This window comes from Rhinolophus ferrumequinum, chromosome 5, assembly GCF_004115265.2.
Source record: "Rhinolophus ferrumequinum isolate MPI-CBG mRhiFer1 chromosome 5, mRhiFer1_v1.p, whole genome shotgun sequence".
NCBI lineage: Eukaryota > Metazoa > Chordata > Mammalia > Chiroptera > Rhinolophidae > Rhinolophus > Rhinolophus ferrumequinum.
In genome coordinates, this window is record NC_046288.1 from 86140449 (window position 1) to 86162678 (window position 22230).

The 22230-nt window shown below is 51.8% G+C and overlaps 1 protein-coding gene across 6 annotated transcripts in view; it reads right to left on the reverse strand.

The window, feature by feature from the left end:
* RGS12 (regulator of G protein signaling 12) overlaps nt 1-22230 on the reverse strand; it is a 125738-nt gene that overhangs the window by 97403 nt on the left and 6105 nt on the right. Inside the window, exon 1 of one of the 6 annotated variants that reach the window (XM_033105990.1) lies at nt 12309-12381. The exons of 3 other annotated variants lie outside the window; for them this stretch is intronic. The gene's annotated coding sequence lies outside the window, so the exon portion shown is untranslated. Of the gene's footprint in view, nt 1-101; nt 186-567; nt 587-12308; nt 12382-22230 lie in introns of those variants that run through there. 2 more of the 6 variants (XM_033105989.1, XM_033105991.1) reach the window with 2 other exon arrangements.

Sequence of the window (22230 nt, forward strand, 5' to 3'; positions counted from 1 at the left end):
CGGTAAATCTTAGTCAGGCTCAAGTTCCTCCCGAAGTAGAAAACGCTTCCCAAGACGTATCTCCCCGCCCGCCCCCGCCCCCTCCTCTGAGGCTGCCCCACCTGGGCCTGGAGCGGCACAGGACTGCGCAGAATCCGCTCCCGGTGGGGATGGAAGAGAAGGCGCCTGGAGACCTGACCCTCAGTGTGGCCCGAGGGCCAGAGCCCACTGCACGCCCTATGCACCCAAGTCTGCATGTTAACCAGAGGGGCGGTCGGAGTGAAAAGCAGTGCTGGCTAGAGACTTGGGGGACACAGGCACCTGGATGACCCCTAGTCCAACCTGCATGTGACCTCAAACTCCCTCTAGGAAACGTTCTCCCCAGGAAAGGCAGTCAGCTAACATTCTCTCCCAGCCCACCACCCTCCCTCCAGGAATCCACGTGAACAAGGTACTGTGTGGGGACAACACATCGTATTGGACTGGAACAGCTGCAGTCAGGTCGCCCGATAGAACAGATAAAAGCAGCAGAAAGAGCTGAGGAATTCAATACTAAGAGTCATTCCCAGGGGATGGCCGCATAATTACAGGAGTGTGGTCATCAGGACAAAACGGACGGGCCCCGTGACTCGACGACTGTCTAGGAGAACACGGGACTGCGCAGACTGTCGTACCCACGCTAAGATTTAGCACAGAGACAGCATGCAGAACGCAAGTCAGTGAAGGCAGAAGGCACGCCGGGCGAAATCCAGAGGAAACCAGCCTCAGCTTCCAGAACCCTCTCCCAGAGTCGCACGGGACGCGCTCAAGTCCCCCAGCGGCTCGTGACGACACGTGTGGAGTGTTGTCCACGAGGGAGGTTCCTCAGAGACTCAGAGCCAGGGCCTTCATTGGGGGGCTGGTCCCACAGGGCCCTCTGGCGGGCACGTCCCGAACTCCAGACCCCCAGGAGGAGAGGGGTGTCAGCGCACAGGTGAGGCACAGGGAGCCGCTCTTGTCAGTCAGGGTCCTGAGGACGCTCCTGACGCCCAGGTTCGCGATGCCAGCCCAGGGCCAGCCCTCACGCAGGCGTCTCCCAGCGCAGCCAGGCCTGCCGTGCGCGCTCCTCCGCACAAAACCCTTTAAAGATCACTTTAAAAAGAATACAGTAAGTGATTATGTTGTGAAAATCCAAACTAGAATAGAGAATGTTTTTTAAAGAGTGTGTGTTTTTAAGTAATTGTTTTAAAGTTATTAGGAGAAATTCTTACGTCTTGGGATAAAGTTTCCAGTAATAGAAGCATAATTCAAGGTAATTTATGCACACACACACAATGAAAGAACAAGAAGATATGGAAAGGGTATTATTAGAGGACTCCAAGAGCGGCTTCAAGAATGATGAAAACACCAACATGTGGGATGCATGTTTCAATAAAATTATTTTATGGCATGTAAGAGTGAAAATGAATCATTTGTTTCTAAATTACCATATTATTTAATACCTAAGTGGTACTAAATTAATCACTTAAATATCCATCATTAAAATGCATATATTAAAGATGGCCAAGAAATGTGTTTTAAGGTCTTCTCACTAGATCTTCTTAAGGGGTGTGGTGAGCTAACGCCCCCCCCCCCACCAAATATGCCTAATCTCAGGAACCCGAATGTCACCTCACGTGGCCAAAGGGACCTTGCAGCTGTGGTTCAGTGAAGGACCCTGAGATGGGAGGTTATCCTGGACTCTCCGGGTGGCCTGTGTAACCACAGGGTCCTTATCAGAGGAAGGCAGGAGGGTCAAGGTCAGAGAGAAGGCTGTGACATGACGGAAGCAGAGATGAGAGTGACGGGCTTGGAAGGTGGAGGAAGGAGCCGAGGAATGCAGGTGCCTCTAGAAGCTGGAAAGGCAGGAAATGGGTTCTCCCCTGGAGCCTCCAGAAGGACCAGCCCTGCAGACTCCTTGACGTTAGCCTGGTGACACTAACTGCAGACTTCTGAGCCCCAGAACTATGAGAACCAATTTGTGTGGTTTAAGGCCCTCAGTTTGCAGCAATTTGCTTCAGCAGCCACAGGAACCTCATACAGGGGAGTCACCTATAGGTGGGGATACAGCACATGCATGAAATAACCTGTCTGAAAAACGCTCAGCACAGCATCTGGCTCCTGGCAGATGATACATCAAAGCTGCCGCCGTTCCCGGTGTTACTGCAGGTGTCAGTTGTCACTGTGAAGTCTCCCAGGACAGAGGTCGGTGCGGCCCTGCTGGCTCCCTCCAGGAACACAAAACCTCCTGGCTTTCTCTTCCAAACAATAACAGATCCTCTCTGAAAGAAGCTCTTTTCCAGTTTCACATGCAGAATTATTGTGTAATTCATCCGATCACCAGGAGTCACAACTCTGTATGACACACCATTGAATAATAATCTTGTATGTGGTTTACTCAGACATTTCTATTAGACTTATTGCTACGTTCCTCTATAGATTAAAAGCAGTTTCTAACTCATATGAATGCCATTTGCATACCTATAAATCACATTTTAGAAGTTCAGCCTATACTTTAAATTTTCCTTAGGCTGCATCAATGAATAGCAAACTGGTGGAACAGGCAGTGAAATTCAGGAGAAACCACAGGGCACCCGTTTCCAACTTGCACAGGCATTTCGCCATCTGGGCAGCTGAAATGCCAGGTGCCAGTCCCTCTCCTCCTCCCAGAAGCTCGGGGCTGTAGGCCCAGCAGGCGCCTGCTTTGACGAAGCTCCCCCCAAGCCCACAATCTTCCAGGAGACGTCGATGTAGGCAGCAGCACGTGGAGCAGCCTGGCTTGAGACGTGTCCCCCAAATTTCTACGTAGAAAAGGGATGGTATTTGGAGACGGCCTCTGGGAAGAACTGGTTTTAGACGAGGTCATGACAGTGGAGCCCCGTGATGGGATTCGTGTCCTTGTAACACAGAAAGACACCCAGGAGCCGCCTGCTGCCAGCACGTGAGCACACAGAGAAGACAGCCGTGGTGAGCCAGGCTGTGGTCCTCAGCACACACCGGGTCTGCCAGCACCTTGATGATGGACTTCTGGCCCCAGAACCGTGAGAAAGCCATTTCTGTCCTTAAGCCCTCAGTCTGTGGGCTTCAGTTAGAGCGGCCGCGCTGGCCGAGCTGTCATGTCACCCAGCCTCCTCGGCCTGCAGAAAGGTAACTGAGGTCGGCAAGCAGGGTTTCATCTGAGTGACAGCTTCCGGACGGCACAGAAAGCGGTGACACAGGGTCTCCACTCTCACTGCGCCCACTACTGTCACCCTCCAGTCACTCGGCCTTCAAACTAACAACCGAGAAACAAATACCAGGTGCCATGACGTTTCCCCGCCCCTTCCTCTCCAAGGTTTCACTCTGCTATAAAACAAGGCCCGTTCAAGCCTTCCTCCACTCACCAGCCCAGAGTGAGTGCCCACCCCGTGCCAGGCAGCGTCGCAGACCCAGAAGCTACAGAGCCCCCACTCTGAGCAGAGCGAGTGCCGCCCCAGCTGTACGCCCGTGCGTGGAGTCCACCGGCAGAGCCGGCAGCGAGCTGCGAAAGCCATCCCAGGCAGAGGCGGCGGCATGACTCCGGCCATCATGCAGCTCAGCCTCCATCTCTGCCCATGGAGAGGGGACGTTCTGGGAGAACGACGCTCGGCTGTCCAGAACTGTGCCCCCAAATGTCACAGACATTCATGCTTCAACGGGCCCTGGGCTGAGCAGGGGGCCAAAAGAGCAAAGCAATAAAGAGTAGCGCGTGGAGACGCAATCGGAGGGAGAGAAATAGCACCAGGAGGCACTGAGGGGGAGGGGACGCTCGGGGAGAAGCGCAGGACAGTGACTGTGACACCAGCAAGTGACGCCAGCAACGGGGGCCTCCCACAGCGCTTGGCAGGGGCTAGGGCCTCGGGACCTCACGCACAGTCAGTCACTCGTGTGTCCGTAGCAATGTCATGTGAGGTAGTACGGTTATTATTCCCATTTTGCAGGTAAGGAAATGGAGGCACAGAGAAGTTAAGGAATTAGTCTAAGGCTGCACAGCTAATTAGTGTCAGAGGTGGATCTGAGCAGAGGTCATTCTTGGCTTTCTCTATCCCCACGCAGAGGGCTTCTGAGAAGCAGCAGAGACGGCCTTGAGCCTGAGGAAGCAGGCGCTGTCCATTCCCACAGTCCGTGACACACTGGGGACGCCTCGTCAGCCTGGTCCCACTCAGCACAGGGCCTGGCGGCACCGTGCCGCATCCCGGCTGTGCCCTGCCCACCAACAGACCCCTGCCCCCTAAACCCACACTCAAAGCCATTGTGTCCCAGCAGCTAACGCTAGCCACCACCCCAGAACTGCCCCCAGTGCCAAACACCCACCAGGTACCACGTCCCTCCACATCCCCCTTGGGGACATACACGGAAGACCCAACACGTCCCCACACACACACACACCAGGACGCACGCGGAGCCGCCCTGCGTCCTGGCCACCTCACCCCCTCAGCTCCATCCTAGCAGCCGGTCCCCTGACCCCTGAGAAGAGCTCCCAAGTCCCGCCACTCGGCCTGCCCTCAGCCTGACCGACCCGACCTGGACAGACGATCCGAAAGCACCAAAAAGGATGTACTGGCCACTGCTTGGCTCACCAAGGCCACTTCCAGGCCATTTACTGCCACAAACAAACAACAACCCTCACCATGCTTTTACCCTGAAAGGGCCCCTTTTCCACCCCTTGCCACCGGACCCGTCACCTACCCGGTGCTGGTGCAAACCCTTTGCCTGTAGTTCAACCGTGTCACCGAGCGCCAACAATGCAGGAGACGGGGCCAGCACAGCGATGCCCCAGGAGGGAGCAGTCCCTTCCTGCGAGGAGGCTACGAGGAGAGCGACTTCCTGAGGGGTACTGGCTCCCTGGCTGGCAGTGCCACCCACACCTGCACACCAGCTGCTCACACACCTGCCGAGGGCCCCTTGTCCGCACACCAGCTGTTCACACACCTGCCGAGGGCCCCTTGTCCGCACACCAGCTGCTCACACACCTGCCGAGGGCCCCTTGTCCGCACACCAGCTGCTCACACACCTGCCGAGGGCCCCTTGTCCGCACACCAGCTGTTCACACACCTGCCGAGGGCCCCTTGTCCGCACACCAGCTGCTCACACACCTGCCGAGGGCCCCTTGTCCGCACACCAGCTGCTCACACACCTGCCGAGGGCCCCTTGTCTGTGCCCGTCCTTTCTCCCTCCAGGACCCATGTCCTCTCTGAACTTCAATACCCTCCCCAAGGTAGTGGGGCGTGACTCTGAGCTCTCCCCCCACTTCCCTGGGGAAACAGATCCACCCCAAGGCCAGGGTCTCCCACCTGCTTATCTCCCGCCCACACTGCTCCTGCAAGCTCGGGGCACCTCAAACTCATAGTCAAAACAAACTCTGTCCCCCAAAGCTGACGCCCTCTCAAGTGACTGGCCACCATCCCCACAGAGGCACAGGCAGGAGCCGACACCCGTGGGGGCTCCCAGAGACCCCTGAAATCCTAATCAGGACACAGAGATTCAAAGATTCAGCCTCAGGCAAAGCCTATGAACAAGGAGCAACAGTGCGAAGAGTCTACAGAACCCCACAACCCACAAACACAGGACGGGCCAGCCAAGCGCAGCTTCCACACAGAGCAGAAGGACCGTGAGATGGGAGGACGACGACAGACAAGCTGAGACACTAACAGCATCGACCAGGAGCCACCAAGGGGACAAGTGTGGGAAGGGAAGAAACACGGGGGGAAATTCAGTGAAAAGCCGTCTCTGTGCATCTGTCACTGCGTCGCCCGCAAAGGGCAGCCAGGAAGGGGGTTTCCCCAAATTTGCAGCATGTGTTGGGGGTTGTATGACTTAAATTGTAGATAATGGGGAAAACGCAAAATTCTCCTTGGAGAACGTTGGAGGCAGCTGAAATTGAAGCCAGGTATTAGCATTTGGTAGATGTTTGGCCTTGTTTTGCTTTTTTTAAAAAAAGTGGGAAAAGAAGACGGAGAGAAAGAAATTGGAAGAAATAGTGGAAGGATCCTGCAGCCACCAAAACAAAGGGAAGACTCTCCAGCCCACCCCGCGACTCAGGGGACACAGGCCATGTGCTCAGGCCCCACGCCCAGAGGAAGTTTCATTACAAGGCGCCAGCTGTGCTAGGACTCGGCGTGGTTTCCAACCAGGCTGCTCCTGCGTGACCAACTGCTTCCCACAGGCCCAGGGGACTCAGCTCCAGCCACGAGCATATGGAGAAGTAGGTGGGTGGATGAATAGAGGGGGAGAGGGACAGATGGAAGGATGGGAGAAAGATGGATGGATGGATGGATGGAGGAACTGAATTCATTAGTGGTAGTCAATGTTTGCCCAATAACACCTGGTTGGCCCCAAAATTCATGGACCATTTCCCAGAGATACAGAAAGACAAGAACCTTTAAATTCAAAGGGCCCAGCAAGTGCTGAGCAGAGTAAGTGAAAAGTCCCCAGACTTTCAGGAGAAAAGACAGCTCTCGTACAAAGCAGCAGGATTTGCCAGCGGACGTGTGAGGATGGCAGAGCCCGCGGGTGAGGTTCTGCGGCTCCCTGCACGCGTGCTGGAGAACATCATGTATGCGGTGAGAAGGCTGCTGGCAGCGAAGGCCCGGGCTGGGTGGTCCCACTGGGCTACCCCGCGTGCCCACAGTGTGCCCGCAGACTGGCCATGCTCCCAGGTGCGACCAGCACCCACCTGCTTGTGCGAGAAGCCCATCCCCAGGACTTCAACCTGTGGCAGCTCTGACAGGTGAGGGTGGCCAGAAAGACTAGCACGTGCATCTCACCGTTTTAGTGTGATGGTCACCCTAGAGCAAGGGAAGGCTGCAATGAGGCACCCTGTCCAGAGCCCGCACCCCCGCGAGGACTGGCAGGCTGAACTCCAGATCCTTCACCAGGAGCCGTCTCCGGGAGACCATCTGTGTGACTCCTCCGGCGTGTTTCTTTCTATTCACCCAGGATGCAAGCTCTAGCGGTGCGGGGTTGCCTCAAGAGGGGATCGGCCCCTGCCCCTGTCAATGTCAGCAGAGGCACAGACTGAGTTCATCACCCAGCTAGACAGACAGGTGTGCTGCGGGCAATGCACCCTCCAATGTCTGATCACACCCGCCTGAACTCCCAAAGTCTGATAAACAGCCACAGAGCGTAAACAGGCCCCGGTGCACGGCCTCTGCCCAGCCCTCCAGACATCCTAGTGGGGTGGCTGGAGCCCAGATACGTCAGGCAAGGACAGGTTCCCCTCCTCTCCCTACAGGACGTTGTGGACTTTGGGAACAGAGAAGGAAGTTCCCTTTTTCAAATGACTGCTGCTCTGGCAGTACCTTCTGAGAGCAGAAATCTACACCCTTCCCCTAAATACTAGAGGCACTAACGGAGCCCTGCGACCAGGGTTCCCCGAAAATCAGACCTCGCCGGAAAATAAGCCCTTGCATGATTTTTCAGGATGACATCCCCTGAACAAAAGCCCTAAAGCGTCTTTTGGAGCAAAACTTCATATAAGACCCGGTCTTATTTTCGGGGAAACACGGTAAAATGGAGGAGCAAGCTGCTCTTCGTCCCGCCCACTCCACGAATGCCTAGTCCTGTGCTCTGTTCAGGCCGTAACAGGAAGAGGGGTCAACAGAGGCGGCCTGGCCGGCCTGGGGGCCATCCAGGGGGGCTGTCCTGGGGAGACCATCCTGGGGGACCATCCGGGGGGGCCTGTCCTGGGGGTACCACCCTGGAGGGGCCCACCTTCTGTACAAGCATCAGTAGCTGAAACAGAGTACTGCAGACTGTCCCAGTCAGGGCCGAGACTACAGAGACAGATGCTGGAGACCCAGCCCTGCCACTTATGCAACCTTGGTCACATGTTCAACAGAGACCACAGCGCCCCTTGCCTGAGGTTGGGAGGGTCAGATGGGGTCACATGTGAGAGGCCTGGCAGAGGCCCGGCCCGCCTTACTCTTTAGCTGTGGCTTCATCCTTGCCTGTTGGGACGAGCCCCAGGGCCTGTAGAGGACAGGAGACCCACACAATTCCCTGAGGACAGGAATGTGCTGGCTCCTGGCCCTCGGCACCTGTATCAACCGCGCCCGCGCCCTCCCCTTTGAAAGGTCCCTCTCCCAGGGCACATCACAAGCCCGATGGCATGGCTTGTCAGACGTGTAGCTACGACAGAAGGTGTTGTGTTCATGTCACGTGCCACTGGAGTGAGAAAGTGTTCAGTAAGCTACCTGCTGAACGAATAAATGTGGCTGAAACAGCCTGAGCTTTCTCCAAGTGTGAGAATTTAATTATTTTCATCCCAAGTATCTAAACTTTCTAAAAAGAAGAGATACGACTTTTGTAGTAAGAAAAACAAAGTTAACTGAAGAGGATGACGCGTCTCTATACCTAGGCCATCACAAACAATCATGAACAAAATACCTAAGTGCAAGTTGGACAATGAAGGTGGCCTTCTCTCTCCAGACCCAGGTCACTCCTGTCCCACGCAGTGGGGACCCAACAGTGGGGGAGTGCACTCGCTGCGGCTGTGGGGTCTGTCCCCACTACGCTGGGCCCCTGTCCCAGAGGCTGTACCTGAGCCACAGCAGGAATTTGCAAGGGTGTGACACATGGGCTGGACGCCGAAGCCCAGGAGCAGACCAGCGAGTCGAACTGCTGGCTCCGGGTGGAAACACGCCGTCATCAGAGCTCCCGAGCTCAGTGGGGTGCGGTGAGCAAAGCACCCCCACACACATTAATCAGCACAACTCAGACGAGTAAAGGGATGAAAGGGAACCAAACATTAGAAAACTGACGAAAATCCAGAGTTCCCTAAAATGAAGCTAGAGTCCCCTCTCTCCGTTCTTCCCATCACCCCTTAACCCAACCCAACTCCTCCCACCAGGGCTGTCAGCCTAATTGCCAGGTAATCAGGCGAGAGACGCAGTGCCCCACGCACCACATCCCGACCCAGAGACGCAGAGTGCCGTGGGGGCTGGGCCCGGGTGGCCAGGGCCACGGGCCGCCACTCAGGTCTCCCGCCGCTTCCAGGTACCTGACGTGTCCCCTGAGGGGCGGTGCTGAGGTCCAAGTGGCAGAGTAGACTGACAACGGTTACATTTGAAGAAGGAAACAATCAGCACGAGTTTTCCGAAGAGGCCGGGCCGGCTGTGCGGGCATACGCAGCACGCGGGTCTGAGCAACACGGCACAGAAAGCCCGGGTTAAAGCCCAGGTGTGCTGGTGGATCCACGTGACAGGCGGGGGCGGGCATGGCACTCCGAGTACAATCCCGGGGTTCCCCTCTGTTCCCCCCACGAGCATTCCTCCTGCACGGCTGAGCGGTTCTACCTGGGACAGCGCGCCTTCTCTCCACAGCCCTGCTAAGCTCCTGTCACCACCACCTGGCCTCCCCCTGCCACCTCTCCCCTCTGAGCGGTCACCACCCACATGGACCCTATGTCTCCAGAGCTACCGCCTCACCTCGCCTTACCTTCCATGCCTGTGCAAGGCCTGTCCCAGTGTGGTGATGCTGAGGGAAAGGGCTGTGTGTGAGCAGAGGGGAGGAGGTGCGAGGGTGCCTGTCAGGCGGGGTGTCCCGCAGGGGCTCAGCTCCCGCTCCCCACACAAGAACGCAGGACACGGTGAGGCCAAAAAGGAACACCCACAGAGCCATAGGTAGGGGAGTCAGACCACTATCGTCTCGCTGGCGGCTGGATTGGAGACACAGGGAGCAAACGTCTGCCAGTACCCCAACAAGGGGTCTTCCGGCTCCCCAGTCTCTCTGGCGGCCGGGCGAGACGCACACAGGAAGTAGTAGCCACACGATTCGCAATCCGCCGTCCGCTTCTCTGCCTGCCAACCAACCAACCAACCAACCAATCAACCAACCAACCAACCAACGCAGCCACGGCAGTTACATCAGTAGCCAATGGCTAACCAGTAACAGCTGAGGGCCAACTAGCCACAGCTGACGGCCATCCACTACCCGAGCCAGCACCTTCCCATGTGAGGCCGAGAGCCTGGAACCTGCTGTCTGGGACTCTGTCCCCACACTGCCTCACAAGCCCTCACAGCACAGCTGGGCCCCAAGGGGCTCGCAGGCGCTGTCCCTCACTCACCTTCGGAGATTTGAGGAATGGCTCTTATCTGACGGAGTGAACACCAATGAGGTTCACAGGAGGCCCACGACATTTTCTAGAAAATTGTATCAGTAGAAACACTGCCAGCCTGAACGCGAAGGGTCGGATGCAGTACAAAATGAGAAGTGGGACTGGATCCCCCAACTGGCACTGGCAGGAAGCAGGCTGAGGAAACGACTCAACAGCAAAGCACGTGCTCTCTTCCGAGAAGGGGAGATGGCTCAGACAGACGGATCAGGGTGAGAGAACGATCCCCAAGTGTGGAGAGCTAACCGAGGAACTGCCACCTTTGCCCGGCCAGACTGAAGACTGCTACACCCCCGTGGCCCCACCATGCCTCCCATTTGCCCTCGCTTTGAGCAGGAGCATCTATAGTGGTCGTCGTATGTCTGTGCCAACAATGCACTTCTGGTTTGTGGGGCTGGGGGGGAGGCGGGAGCTGGGGGCTGGTGTCTTAGTTCAGGTCTAGACAGAGAAGAAGTGCACCCCAGGAGTGGCAGTCAAGGGGCTACGTTTGGGAGCCTCACCCACACCTGGAGCTGATTCAGACAATGGGATTCGGATTCGAGGGGAGGCCCTTGCGGGCGTGTGTTTTGTACGCGGGAGGGACATGAACCACTGTGCCCGGGGCTGGACAGTGACAGGCAGCCTCTGGGGTGGCCCCCGGGTCCCACTCTAGTCAGCCCTTCCCCTTGGATGTGAGTTGGACCCAGTGCCCCACTTCCAACAAACAGAACGTGGCAAAAGTGAAGAGATGTCACTTCCAAGTAGGGTTCCAAAAGGACTGTGGCTTTTGTCTTGTTCACCTTGCCCCACGCTCACTCTGAGGGACGTCAACTGCTGGGCCGTGAGCTGCCCTGAGCAGCAGCCCACACCGCAGGGAACGACGTCGCCGGCTGACAGCCACACCGCTGGCCTTGGCAGGGGTTTTCGGAGTGTGCCCAGACGCGGGTCTGCACCCACCACAGGCAGCGACACCTGTGTGAGACCTGGGGCAGAGGACCCAAGAAGGCCTGACCCCAGCTCCTGAGGTGACATACGCCTGCTGAGGTGAGCCTGCTGTAAGCGGTCACGGTTAGGGTGGTTTGTTACACAGCAGTAGGTAACTAATGCAGCACATAATGCAAAATCTAATGTCAGGATCTGATTTGTTACCGTTCCTGCCACAAATACATAAAAACAGCACTCTACTTATGTCTAGGCAGCAATGCGTGGCTACGTGTGTTTCGCGTTCCCTCTAGTCTAATCTGTGAGGAGATGATGGAGGAAATGGTGCTGCGTACCCCAGAGATAAACTGGTTACAGAATGGAAACAACGGGCTAATACATGACTTCTGCGGGACCACTACCTAAGCAATCACGGTCTCACAGCTAAACAGGAAAACAACGCCATCATACACAGCAGCAAACCGAGGCTCGAGCACCTGCCTGCCGCCACGACAGAAGACAAGGGCTGGACTCACTGCCAAGGCCGTTTCCGCTGCACCCCCCTTTTTACCACCAGCGCACAAGCAAAAGCCGGTGTAGAAACTGACGCCCCTCGGAGCATGTCTGCTGCTGACAGAAATGATTTGCCTCATTCTCAAAGAGTCCATCTCAATTCCTTGGGAGTGTCATTTCCCAAATAGGAACACTAATCTAAGTTTAGGGGGCAGGTCGGTCGGAAGCCAGCCAAATTCTTAGTATGCATGCTTGTGGAATAATTTACAACAGGCTGAACAGACGTACAATATATAAAAGTCCCAGTTCAGCATTTTGTTATGCAGAGTTTTTGTGTGGGTTTTTCTTTTCAAATGTCAATTCTTGAGGTGTTACCACTTCAAGAAACCAAGAGGCCAGGCTCGGGCACGTATCGGATGCCCGGTTTGGTCTCCGGGATCATGTCCCCTCTGCCTTCCCAGCCTGGCTCACTGCCAACTAAGCAGCCGCACGGCAGATAGGGATGGACAAGAATTTACACCAACAGGAAAGCAGCTTGTGGAATTCGGAAATACAGCAAACACACATCACCAGGAGAGAGGAGAAAGAAATAAGAAAGGGAGAGAAGAAATTACAAACTGGAAAATTAAAGAATGTTTCATTTCTTTGAACACATCGAAAAGTGTACACACAATTATTACTCACAGTCTAATAATGTAAAAAGGAAATAGAATGCCAAAAATAATATAAAGTTGAAGAAATACAGTTATGCTAATGTTATACTTACCACATAAGGAAAGTTTAAAACATTAAACTCATCTAGCTCCTTCTTCCTTCCCGACAGCACAACTCGGCCTTCTTAGCACTGAACTATCTACGGCCCCCACGAAGACAAGTGCAGCTGTGTGCCCCCCAGTACAGCTCAGGCTGCAGGGGAGCGAGGGGCTGCCCCCAAGGAAGGGAGCGACCACAGTCCTGGAACAGAAGGGCCTGTGGGAACAGGATACCTGCCCAGCTGCTTGAATATTTTATCACTGGTTCCCACTGTCCCCCGCCCACACGAGAAGGCCAGGCAGCACCTCTAGCACAGGATGTTCCCTTTTTCTCATGTGCGGAGAAGAAAGTCTAGATTCAGCAGAAAAGACATTGTTGTAAATTACAAAGGTCCATTGTACTGGTTCAAAAATATTAATATACAGTTGACCCTTGAATAGCGCAGGGGTGAGGGGCGCCAACCCCCACCATAGTTGAAATCTGAGTGTAACTTTGACTCCCTCCAAACTTAACTACAGTCGCTAGGTGTCTGCGGGGGCCGGGGGGTGGGAGAGGTGGTTCCAGACCCCACCCCCGGCAGGTGCTCAAGCCCCTCACATAAAACGGCATGAAATGACGTACACAGCCGGCCCTCCGCATCCGAGGATCCCCAACCCGGGTCAGAAACGCAGCTTTCATCCGCGGCTGGTTGAATCTGCGGACGCGAAACCCGGGGATACGGACAGCCCACTGGGTATTGACTGAAAACCGCCCGCCTGTGAGTGGACCTGCACAGCTCAAACCCGCGCTGTCCAAGGGTCAACTGTATCACATGTTGATTCTAATCCTTTGTCATGTGAAGTCTACATCAAGCAAATTCCACAGGATAACAATTAAGAGAAACAAATGTACACAAGCTCTCACATGGAAAATAACTACAGACATCAGACCCCGCGGATTAGAAAAGGGGGTTATTTCATAGTGGTGGTGTGTGGTGGCTGGGGCCGGCTGCGGGAGTTGGCGGGGTCGTCAGGGAGGAGGTGGGGTCTGAGGCGCCCCCAGGCGGCCCCAGGCTCTGCTCACTGGTCAGCCCAGGGACATCACTGAGCAGCCTTCCGTGTCTGTGAGGCAGCGCAGTGGGCGCACACAGCATCGGTACACGCACTGAGGACACGTGCAGGCTGCGGGCACACGTGTGGACGTCAGGACGGGTGACAGGTTTGAGGGGAAGCCGTGTGAGGGGCAGGACAAGCTGAGCTACGAACTTTCAGGATCTACAGCTGAGGGAACTGCGGGGCTTTTACTGATTCCAGAAACAAATTCTAGGTCAACAATCTCAGAATAATGAAGGTTATGTCATCTCCGCCTTCCCTTGCCATTATCATTTGACTTTCTTTTATCTCTGCTTGATATTTATTTCTGTTTGTGGTTTTAAAACCTGGGCAAAGTGGGACTATAAATAGAGTTACCGGGTTTAGCAAGTAAAACTAGGTCACCCAGTTGAATTTCGAATAAAAGACGAGTAACTGCTTAGTGTAAATATGTCCCAAACACTGCGCAGCACACTTCATCTGGCCAGTCCGGGGGGGGGACGGCTGAGGCTGCCCCCCCTGCCTGGCCACACTGCAGCGCCCATGCCCCCCGCTCAGTCTCCCTGAGCTCCTCCTTGCTGGAGCCTGGCTGGCCCCCCCCGCCACCCGCCCGGGCAAAGCCCAGGACAGGGTGGGCAGGCCAAGCTCTGTGTCCACCTGCCCCACTCAATCCCCAGCCTCGTCTGCCACCCCGCCTCACCCCCACAGGCCCAGGAAAGACTGAGAACAATTTCTTCCTCATCAAATGGGTCTCATTTCAAGCCTCCTACATGCAATTCCCTCTCCCACGTACAAATGTAGTCATTCCCTCTGGGGTTTGAGATGAGAAAGCCACGGGTGCTGGCCTGTCCTGTCTGGTTTTCTCACTGGGGCTCAAGGAGATCTTTCTGCTCTCCGTGTCTTTCTCCGTCACTGTTAAGACAAGGAAACCTGCCCGCGCCCGGATCAGCATGGAGAAGGAGGGAAAAGCTGAGAGCCACAGGCCCGCACACAGGGTGCTGGGAGCAAAGGAGGAGGGGTGGCCAGAGGAGGCCCCACCCCCCTGAGGACCCCAGATGGCTCCTCACCTCCCACATCCAGGCAGGGTGAGGTGGGCTGAATGGTGGCCCCAAAGACATCAGGTCCTAATCCCCGAAACTGGGAAACGTGACCTTATTTGGACAAAGGATGTTTGCAGATGGGATTAAGTTAAGGATTCTGAGTTGAGGAGATGCTCCTGGATTATCCAGACAGTGAGAGGGGCTCAGGCAGGAAGAAGGCCATGTGAAAACAGAGGCAGAGCCTGGAGGACCAGCCACAAGCACAGACAGCTGCAGCCCCCAGAAGCTGGAGGAGGCAGGAAGGACCCTGGAGCCTCCAGAAGCAACACAGCCCTGCCCACACCTTGACATGGACGTCTGGCCACCAGAACTGTGAGTGAGTAAATGGCTGCTGTCGTAAGCCCCCCAGTTTGTGGTGCTTCGTTACAACAGCCCCAGGAAAGTGACACCCTCCTTCCTCCTCCCGGCCCTACTGCCCCCATCGCAGTGAGGAAGCAGGCTGGCTGCTACACGTTTACGTCCACAGACCGTCCTCTGGGCTGGACTCCGAGCGAACAGGGATGCGGGGCTCTGGCAAGTGGGCACCTCTCTCTGCCCAACTGCTCCCTGGGAAACCGCATCCTGGCCGTGGATGCGCTGACCGCGCTCAGGTGCAATCACATCGTGTTAAGCCACACTGAGGCCAGGAGCAGAAACCTTATCTGAAAAGCCATCTTGTCGTGAGCCCATCTTGCTTTATCTCCTAGGGGCCTGGGCCTGGTGTGGAGCTGGAGGGCTTGGCCATGCCCTGAAATCTTTGTCAACGAAACCCCCTGAAGACTGAAGGGGAACAGCCAGCCCGCTCTTTGCTCGGGGAGGTTATGATCTTTTCCCTTGGCTCTAGCCTCCCTCCCGCAGCTCAAACATGCCCAGTAAATTCCAATAGACCCAGCTTGGTCTCCTGCGGCTCTTTCCTCCGGCCGCGCCTGACACAGATGTGCCACATGAAGGCCAGGGCCGCCTACCTGGGCACAGACCCACTCCCAGCAACGACCCTGCAAGCCTAAGCATGACGTCAGCACAACGTCGCTCACGGGTACTGAGAGCGTCCGGTGTCAGGCCCAGCTCCCATCGTCTTACACACGTCACCCAGTTAATCCTCACAACTGCTCGTCTAGCGAGAGAAACTGCAGCACAGAAGAGTTTGCACAAGGTCAAACTAGACAACAGGATGCGGTAAAGAACATGGTACTGAAAGGCAATGCTCTTGCCTCTCAGGCCTCAGACGGAGCCCGACGCCTAGTAAGCACGCCAGGCCCGGGATCACCTGCCAGGTCCTCACTGCTAAGCAGTGCCCGAGGAAGACAGTGAAAAACGCTCCGCCTCTACTGCCACCACGCTCATCGAACTCCTTTCCATACGGAGACGGGCACCTGTTGAGGCTAACATGCAGCAGAGCCAGCCGTGGGCTTTAGCTCACCCAGAATTTTGTAAGGAAGCTTCTTTTAGGGTAGAGGGCCTCACTCCCTGATTACTCAATTCTCCAGGGGAGAAACAAGTAAACCCCAAGTTCAATGCCTACGAACCAACAGGCTGAGTCCCAGTCTGTCCGTGTGGTGACAAAGCCTCACGCATTCTCCTTTGTTGCTCAATCAAATTCCAGCCAGGTACAAAATAAAGACCGACTATTTAAAGGTACTGGAGAGCTGTGAAGAGGGAGCAGAAATCGGGGGGGGGGGAAGGGTGTTCTCCCCTCGAAGAAGATTGCAGTGGGTAAAATGCTACGCTGTGCATCTGTACAAGTGACTGCAGTACAGGCAGAGGCTGCACTCCTCCTGGCTTGAGTCAGAGAATGGAGATGGGCATGGCAGCGTGACTAGAAAGAGAGGGGGACATCTCACCATCTCAGAAAGGAAGACGCTGAGGAGAGGAAGCCCGGGAATCCACTCATAAACTCTGCCAGGTCCTGGGCCAGCCCGAGCTGTCCATGCACAAGGAACAGGAGGAGTCAGCTGGTGGGTTGAGCTCACCAAGTGGAGATCACAGCAGAGATTTCAGTTTGAGTCCAGACAAATGAACTCCCAGAACAAAAATCAACTCTTCACACAAAAAAACACAAAAGTCACTACAATGGATCACCCATGTTGTCCAGCACACAATCAACTATTACTATATCTTCAAAGAGACAGGAAGATGTGGCCCATAGTCAAGAGAAAAAGAGGTCAACAGAAATTGATCCTGAGATAACCCAGGGGTTGAAATTAGCAGATAAGAACTTTAAAGCAGCTAATACAGTGTGATCAAGGATTTAATGGAAAATGCAGTCACAATAAACAGATGGCATATCTCAGTAGAGAGATGGAAACGATAAAAACGAAGCAAGTGGAAATTCTGGAAATACAAACTACAGTAACAAATTTGAAAACTCACCAAATGGACTTAATAACAGAGTGGAGACAGAAGAAAAGGTGAACTAACTTGAAGATAGATCAATAGAAATTATGCAATATGAAAAACAGGCAAAAATTATTTTTTAAATGGACAGGGCCTGAATGCCCTGTGGGACAATATCAAACATAAATGTAATAGGAGTACCAAAAGGAGAGGAGAACAAGTGAGATAGAAAAATATCTGAAGCAACAATGACCAAATTTTCCCCAAACTTAGTAAAAAATTATTAACATATATATCCACGAGGTTCAACAAACCCTGAGCAGGATAAATACAGAGAATCCCCTCCTAAGGACATCAGTCCAACTACTGGAACACAAAGAGAAGAACTGGAAAGCAGCATCACCAAGGACATGCAGGGACAACGCAGTGAAGCCAGGGCTAACGTCTCATTATAAACAAGGGCAGCTGGAAGATGTTAGAACAACACAGAGAGCTGGGAAAAAGAAACAGGCAACCCAGAATTCTATATCCAGCGAGAAGATCCTTTAAAATTGAAGGAAAATAAAGACATTTAAGATAAATGATAACTGAGAGAATTTGTCATTAACAGGCAAGAAATGCTAAAGGAAGTGTTTCAAGCTGAAGAGAAATGATACTAGATGGAAACTCAAGTCTACAAGAAGGAACGGAGCACACTAGAAATGGTGAACATGTGACTAAGTATTTTAAAATACTTTCTTTTCTTAATTTCTTTAAAATACATATGATTTTTTTAAAGCAAAAATTGTAACACTGTGTTGTGTGGTTTACAACATGTAGATGTAATATAAAGACAAGAATAGCTCAAGGGAGGATAAATGGAACTTACTATGACAAAAATCCTTATGTTTTATGTAAAGTGTTACAAAATTAACCTAACGGGCTACAGTAAGATATTTTAGACTACTAAAAAGTAATGCGGGGCTGGCCCAGTGGCTCAGCCAGTTGGGCTCCATGCTCCTAACTCCAAAAGCCTGCCGGTTTGATTCCCACACGAGCCAGTGGGCTCTCAACCACAAGGTTGCCGGTTCAACTCCTCGAGTCCCACAAGGGATGGTGGGCTCCGCCCCCTGCAACTAAGATTGAACACGGCACCTTGAGCTGAGCTACCTCCCGGATGGCTCAGTGGTTGGAGCATGGGCTCTCAACCACAAGGTTGCCAGTTCAATTCCTCGAGTCCCGCAAGGGATGGTGGGCTGTGCCCCCTGCAACTAGCAATGGCAACTGGACCTGGAGCTGAGCTGTGCCCTCCACAACTAAGATTGAAGGGACAACAACTTGACTTGAGAAAAAGTCCTGGAAGTACACACTGTTCCCCAATAAAGTCCTAGGGGGGAAAAAAAACATGTGTGTCTGACAAAAAAATAAAATTATAAAAAAAAAGTAATGCAAAGAAGTATAGCCAAAAAGCCCATAGAGAAATTAAGATAGAATACTAAAAAATGTATATGTATATTACAAATACACACATAAATTATGTGCATGTACGTGTGTGTGTGTGTGTGTGTGTGTGTGTGTGTGTGTGTATGGATACATATAAGTACACATTCAATTAACCCAAAACAAGACAGGAAAGGAAAAACAGCAACAACAAAAAATAGGGCAAATAGAATACAAAGTGGGAGACACAGATCAGCCATATTGATACTCATATGAAATGGAACTGAAAAACTTTGCAATGAGAGGAGTGAGGAGTGCGTGGAGTAGAGCTGGAAAAGAATGGCAGGACATCAACTGTTGTTAAAGCTGAGTGACAGGTACATATGAGTTCATCATATTCTTCTCTTTACTCTGTATCTATTCAATATTTTCCATAATTAACACTTTTTAAAATTGGATTTAAGAGTATTCCAAATATTATTTATGCCTCACCCTCCAAGCTGCTTTGGAAAAAATGGTGTTTATTCTTCATTTATTAGCTAATAAAAAAGTCTTCAATTGGGGGATATTTAAACATTAAAAAATGTAAATAGATAAAACATTCACATTCAAAAGCAAAAACTATCAGACTGGATGAAAAAGCAAGACCCATCTAACTATACGTTTTATAAGAAGCTGACTTTGAATATAAAGACACGAGTAGGCTGAGAGTAAAAGAATGGAAAAGCTATACCATGAAAACAACAAACATGAGAAAGCTGGAGGCGCTGTCTTAATATCAGACAAAATAGACTTAGACACAAAAGCTCCATTCATCAGGAAGACAGAATCACCATAAATGTGTGGGAGCCTAATAATAGAGCTTCAACACATGAACCAAAGTGGAAAGAACTAAAGGCAGAAGGAGACCAATCCACCGCCGATGTTATTTAACAGCTTTCTCAGCAACAGTTAGAACTATCTGAATCTTCACCCGCCAAAAATCAGTACTAATACAGCCAATCAAAACACTATGTAGTGTTCCTTCTATGTGCCAGGCATTTTGGTGTTTGAAATCAACCACGAATAATAATGAGGAAAAGAAAATCCCTGGTTTCATGGAGAATATAGTCTAGTTCAAACAGAAGGAAAAAAGGAAAAACAAACAAAAAACAGAATAAAAACTCAAAGTATTCTTAATTATTATCTTCTAAAAGATAAGATCTTACATCTTTAAATGAAAAACGAGATGTTATTTTATTTTATTTTATTTTTTTAAGGGCAAATCATTCATTTATTGTTTAAAGATCGCAAGACAACATCTGGATTTCTGTAGCACAATTTAAGTGTTTTACTTTTTTGATAAAGCAGTGTATAATAAACAATTAGTCTCCAGTAATAGATACATCTCTATTCAGAATTAAGTCTTCCACAGACATGTTACCTGGAAACAAAAGCCTGTTACAATAAGCAAAGCTTTATCCAGAGCGGCTACTTCTCGTGCCAGGAAAAGTTCATCCCTATAGGAGGAATGATGTGCTATGTAACATGGCTGTAAGGTCACAGCCTTGAGGGCACTAGAAGTATATTATCCTATTCCACATTAAGTCGTTTGGTGAATTTCAAACATCAGTTTACCTGCAACCATGCTGACAACCTTTAATTGATATTTTAATCAGGTAAAAATAAACTAAGAGATGTTATTTTTAAAAATAGAAAAAGGAAATCAAAGAACTTTTGAAAAACAAAAAGGATAATGGAAATAAAACAATGGGAGAGTTGGAAGATGATGGAAAGCAATTTCCCAAGAGCAGGACAAACATCAAAGAGACCAACAAAAGGAGAAAAAAGATCAGGAGATTAGAGCATCAGCCCAGGAAATCAAACCTCCAAATAAATGAGTTCAGGAAAGAGAAAACACAAAATTGGAAGAAAATTATCTTGGAATGATACGAAACATCAGTCCTCAATCTGAAGAGGCCACCATGTGCTTCCTGCCAACCCCCACAGTAATGAGAACAAGTACCATCATGGGACATTGCAGAACACAGGGAACAAAAGCCGCTCCTATGAGCTACGGTGGGGCCAGATCCCACACAGAGAACTGAAATCAGAAAGGAACAGACTTCCCACCATTGCTGGAAACTAAATACAGTGAAGCCACGTCTTCAAAATGCAGAGGAAATACTTTTCAGTAGATTTCTATACCCAGCTAAACTAAAAGTTAACTGAAGGGTAAAGGTATTTTTTAAATCAAAGACAAAAGAAAAATCTATGTAACGTTTTTCTTAGTTGTCAAGAGCATGTACTTCAACAAAAGAATGAGTAAGCCCAGACAGAACACAGGGGCCCAGAGCACAGGCCCATCACAGAGGGAGAACAGCACAGAGAAACCCAGTCAGCAGCTGCATGCAGGTCTCTGGGACCAGAAGACTGGGGCAGGAAGGGGACTCTGGAAGATAAGTCTCCCAACAACCACAAAAGGGGAGTGGTGGGGCGTGTGCTGGATGTAAGAAAAAGGAGTTTGGGGATAGATGAGTGACAGGGTTGGATGAGAAAGGAGTTGTGCTCGAGTGTACTGTGCGGTTTGATAATGAACAATAGAGCCATAAAAAAGGTAAGCAATGACCACTGGTTTAACCAAAAGGTGATATGGTAACGTTGGGGAATGGAGGGAGGGGGAGCAGTGATGGATAGAGAGGAAAGCTAAAGCTTCCTCCACACCTTTGAGAGAAATCAAAAGATAATGTCTACATACATAGTTTAAAAGAGCAGCTTAATTAGCAGCTATACCTGAAGAAGACTGCATCTCAGAGATGAGGAGCAGCAGGACAGAAGGCCTACGGTCTGATTCTTAAATCAGTAGGCTTAGCTTCAGCTAGTGTCCCAGAAGAATAAGGGACAAAAACAAGAGGTAGAGAAAGATATGTAAATAGCATGGAGTGTGTGTCTGTGTGTGCGTGTCTGTATGTCTACAAATATGTAAACAAGGAAAAAGGTGGGAAGCACACGCACCGGGAAATCACCATGTCTACAGGGTTGGGGAGAGCAAGGCCACTGGAAAGGAGGGAAGGAAGGAAAACAGGACAAACTCCATGTTTTCTCTGAGAAAGCTCCAACAGAAGAGTTCTCTGCCTGGAGCACAGGGCTTCCTTCATGGATGAAGCTGGTGAACTTTTGAAATGTGAACCCCCCTGTAAAGCACAGGAAAACTTGTGTCCATATTAAAATCACGTATGCATGTGTGTATACTTCTGGAGAGAGACTATAGTTTTCATCAGATGGCCAAAGCCCTGGTGGCCACCAACCCCAAAAGGTAAAGAAAGAGTGATCTACCAGACTCGAACCCCAAGTCAGACTTATCTTCTTTCCTGGGATGCCCTTCCCAGTACAGCCCCAGTCTCTCCTCCAGAGCAGAGCAGGGAAACCACTAGGCCCATCTGGACACAGGGGCAGTGGCAGCCCTTCTGATAGACGTGCCCGAGGGACCAGGGCAGGAGTGGGAAGAACCACAGTCCTTCCAGAAGCAGTCAGGAGCACTGTGCTAGGCTCAGGGGTAGTACCCAGAGACAGCAGGTCCTGGCCCCTGGAACTGTGAATGTCACCTAACAGGGAACACTTTGCAGGTGTGATGAAGTCAAGGATCCTGAGTTGGGAGAGGATCCTGGGTTATGCAGGTGGGAGTGGACGCGAGCGATCACAAGTGTCCTTGGGGTGTAAGGGGGGGACTTGAAGATAGGATGTGACAGCGGCAGAAGCGAGGGCGGTGGGCACTGGGCTGTCAGGCGGGGCCAAGGACTGAGGACAATTTCCAGGAGCTGAAAAGGGACAGGAACAGATTCTCCCTGGAACCTCCCGAAGCTTCCCCTGGGTTTCAGCCCAGTGAGACCCATTTCCGACTTCTTGCATCCAGAACTGTGAGGGAATACATTCCTGTTGTTAAAGCTCCCAAGTGCGTGGTAATTTGTTTCAGCAGCCACGCGAATCACACACATGCTAATTAAGAAAGTAAAATGCTTACAGGAATGCCACCAAATTCAATGAAAATGAAAAT